Source organism: Chenopodium album, chromosome 5 (genome assembly GCF_948465745.1).
Source record: "Chenopodium album chromosome 5, dcCheAlbu1.1, whole genome shotgun sequence".
Classification (NCBI taxonomy): Eukaryota; Viridiplantae; Streptophyta; class Magnoliopsida; order Caryophyllales; family Amaranthaceae; genus Chenopodium; species Chenopodium album.
The window spans coordinates 47,720,775-47,725,509 of record NC_137838.1 but is presented as its reverse complement, the minus strand read 5'-3'; positions in this window follow the sequence as shown (position 1 = coordinate 47,725,509).

Genomic DNA, 4,735 nt, shown 5'->3' with positions numbered 1-4,735 from the left:
CAACAATATCAATATCAATGATGTATGTGTTGGCCCTTAATGCTCCTCCTTAAAGATTCCAAAGGCAAAGGAGGGTTTACACGCCTTTGGGAATGACTTATGATGCTGCTTTTGACCGTTTACATGGTCAAGGACTGATTATGCCAATTGGACCATTTCTAGAACCTCGACCAGAGAATAGAACCGCTAGCTACGACCCTAATGCTTATTGCAAGTTTCATCAAGGCAAGGGTCATAATACTGAGAAGTTTTAGAGGTTGAAGGATGCGATCCAAGACCTAATTGATGCTAATCAACTTCCTGTCCCTCAAGGGGCAAGAAGCCTAACATTCAAATAGGTCCTCTTTCTGATGCTTTGGCTATCATGGGAGATGAAGTCTCCTTTAATCCGTCAATACTCATTCAACCTGTGAATGAACCTTTGCCTGAAGTGGTATTTGTCTCGAGCTATGACGAAGTGAATGGAATTTAGGATAGTGACGATGCATACGTCTATCTTAAAAATATAGCCTGTTCATCTCTTGGCACAAGTGAAGATGTTTGGGGAGACCTTGAGGTCAAGGTTTTCACCAGAAGTGGACGGTTGCAACAACCTAGTCCACCTCCACCTCCATCGCAATCACATCCGATAGTTGATCCCATCGACCCTGTGAACAACGATGTGGTCAAACAATTACAAAAGACCAAGGTGGAGATGAATGTATGGAAGCTTTCGGCCACCTCTCACGAGCATCAAAAGGCTGTGATGAATGCCCTGGTGAAAATAGGAGTTGATGATGATATGACTGCTCAAGGACTGGTCAGCTTTCTCACTACTAAATTTCCAAGTACTAGCAATCTAATTTTGTTTTTTGGCAAGGATATGCCCCCGGAAGAGGACCAACATAATAAGGCCTTACACATCACTGTGGTGTGTGGGCAGATGAATGTTCCTATGAGCCTGGTTGATAATGGCTCTACAATCAATGTATGTCCACTCCTCACTGCAAAGAAGTTGGGCATAAAGAATGAAGAACTGACTCCCTTTACTAAAGGGATTCGCGCTTATGATAATACTCGCTGTCAAGCCGTGGGTACTATCACACTAAACATAACTACTGGGGCCATTGAACGTCGCACCAAGTTTCAGGTGGTAGACATTAAGGCCTCTTTCAATCTGATGTTAGGACGCCCTTGGCTTCATGAGCTAAAGGCGATTCCATCATCGTTTTACCAGAAAGTGAAAGCCATAGTTGGAGGGGTTCCAATTACCATTGATGCCTCTCCCATGCACATTCAAGCTATCGACACTCCTATCGTCCATGTCAAACATGACGAAGAAGACAAAGATCTTTGGAGGTTTTCACTCGATGATGTTCTCATGATTGAAGAACAAGAGAAGTGTCATCTCGACTTCGATCCCTATTCAAACACCAATATTAATGCCATTATGAAGAAGCAAGGGCATTTCCCTGGAATGACCCTCGGACTCAAAAAGAAAATGGCTGAACTTTGGGGCCATCCTAATTCACTCAAGAAAGATACTTTTGGCTTGGGATTCAAGCCAACAAAAGAAGATGTGAAACAAGACCTTTTGAAAATGAAGGCTCGCAATAACGCTCGAATCATGAAGATGGAAATGGCCATGGATCCATAGCCATTCATCATCAATGGCCAGTACATCAAAGAAGGGGAAGACTTTCCATGCTATGAATTCCCAGAGCCTTTTGTCCACGATGGGAAGCGTGAACCAGGATTCGAGATGTTCCTCGATTGTGACTTTGTCAATGAAGATGAAGAGCTCTTCACAACTGAGATACCAGCTAGCCCAAGCTCTGATGATCTAGGCATTAACCTTCTTTTTGGAATGGAGAAGAATGAATCTAAGCCTGTCTGCAATGATAATTCCGAGCTCGTTGAAGTTGTTATAGAAAACAAGGATTTTGACCTCTCCAAGTTAATCATCCAAGCGGATAATATTTCAAAGGGATGGCGCAAGACATTGAGGATCACTACGCCAAGCGGAGAGAAGTTAGAAATAACCGTTGGCGAAGGTCCTACGTTTGATGATTCTGAGTCATCTGGGTCCGAGTCTGAGTCTGAGTCTAAGTTTATAGACAAATCCTTAGAGTCTGAGGTCGACCCTCTTTCTGCTATAGAGTCTAAACCTGAGTCTCTTTTTGAGTCTTCTCTTTCCGGTGAGGTCGCAGTTGACCTTGCCCCTCTTAATGTATTAACCGATGAATTCAATGAAATGAGTACCTTTGCTTACGATGCGTGTCATTCCCCTAGACCTGATCAATATTGCTTTGATAATGATAAAAATGACAAAGAAATAATAAAAGCAATGGAAGAACATGAAAATAAAACGGCAGTTATCGAAGATACAGAAACAATTAATATTTCCAATGATACGACTGTTAAAGAAGTAAAAATTGGATTAACACTATGTCAAGATGAACACAAAGAGCTAATTAACTTGCTTAGTAAATTTGTTGATGTATTTGCTTGGTCATACAAAGATATGCCAGGAATTGACAGGGATATAGCTCAGCATACGATACCACTCATTCCAGGTATGAAGCCTGTCAAACAATAGCTGCGCCGTATGAAACCGGATGTGGCACTCAAAATCAAAGAAGAAATTAGAAAGCAGTTGGCCGCAGGTTTCATCAAAGTATCCAAGTATCTAGAATGGATAGCAAATGTGGTTCCAGTTCCAAAGAAGGATGGAAGGGTCATAATGTGTGTTAATTACAGGGACCTCAATAAAGCAAGCCCGAAAGATGGGTTCCCTCTACCTCACATTGACATTCTGGTCGATAACACAGCAAACCATGCACTCCTATCGTTCATGGACGGCTACGCCGTATATAATCAAGTATTAATTGCTGTAGAAGATATGGAAAAAACCGCATTCATCACACAATGGGGTACATATTGCTATATGGTAATGCCATTCGGGTTGAAAAACGCGGGTGCCACCAACCAAAGAGCAGCCAAAGCATTGTTACATGATATGATGCATATAGAGGTGGAGGTCTATGTCGATGATATGATCCTTAAGTCTAAAGATCGCCCAGGCCACATCATTGCACTTCGCAAGTTCTTTGAAAGACTCCGCAAGTACAACATAAGATTAAATCCAGCAAAGTATGCATTTGGAGTCACGTCAGGCAAATTACTTGGATATGTGATCAGTTCTTGAGGGATTGAAATAGATCCCACAAAAGGCAAAGCGATCATGGCCATGCCACCGCCCAAGAATGAGAAAGAAATTCGAGGTTTCATTGGAAGGTTGCAATATATAAGTAGGTTCATATCAAAACTCACGGCGATATGTGAACCTATATTCAAGAAGCTTAAGAAAAATGTCCCAGTCACATGGGACGACGATTGCCAAAAAGCTTTCGACAAAATCAAAGAGTACCTGGCAAACCCACCCGTGATAGCGCCAGCAATACCCGACTTTCCTCTTTGACTGTACCTTACGGTCACAAGAGAAACGATGGGGTCAATGCTAGCACAAGAGATTGAAAGCAAGGAGAATGCAATTTACTACTTGAGTAAGAAGCTTCAAGGATACGAGACATGATACACACCACTTGAAAAGTTGTGTCTCGCACTTGTGTGGGCCGCACACAAACTAAGACATTACATGCTCACTTATATAGTGCATGTTGTGTCCAAGATGGATCCTCTCAAATAATTATTCGAAAAAGCAACACTCAGTGGCAGATTATCAAGGTGGATAGTCAATATTGCTCACTTCAACTTGAAATTTGTAACAAAAAATCCATAAAAGGTTCTGCGGTTTCTGACTTCATAGCAGACTTTCCGCTAGAAGAAGTTGAGAAAGAAGAAGATGAGTACGATTTCCCTGACATAGATTTACTGATGACTGAAGATGATAGTTGGGCGCTCTATTTTGATGGAGCTTCAAACCAAAAAGGTTGTGGTGTAGGAGTCTTGCTTGTATCACCCAATTAAGAGAATATCCAAATTTCCATGAAACTCGACTTTGATGTCACCAACAATGCTGCGGAATATGAAGCATGTATATTGGGATTAGAAACAGCTGTCGCCATGGGAATTAAGAAGCTCATAATCTACGGTGATTCTTCACTAATCATTAACCAAATCTCCAAGAGATGGAAGGTAAAGAGTGAAAGTCTCGCTACGTATCAAGCTCATCTGGAAACTCTCACGGAGCAACTAGATGAAGTTGAATATACGTACTTGCCTAGAGAAGAAAACCAGTTCGCCGACGCACTAGCTAAATTAGCATCAATGGTGCGAATTCCAACGGAAACAATCAGAATGCCGTTGACCATAGAAAGAAGATATGAACCGGCTTATGTTCATGCACTTGACGATGGACAGAAACCACAAGAAGAAGATGAAGAGCCATGGTATACGGATATCCTTAATTATGTGACAAGAGGAGAATACCCTCCTAATACTGATAAAAGGGCACGCCGTGCTTTGAGGCTCCCGGACTCACAGTATGTGCTCATCAGGGGAGAACTCCACAAGAGGACTGCAATGGGGATAAATCTCTTATGCATAACCAAGAAAAAAGCACACAGAACCATGGAAAACCTTCATGCCAGTATATGAGGAACGCACATGAATGCGAAGATGTTAGTCCAAAAGATTCAACGACAAGGTTATTATTGGACTACTATGGAGAAAGATTGTCACGAAAAAGTCAAGAAATGTATGAAGTGTCAAGTCTACGCAAATTTACATCACG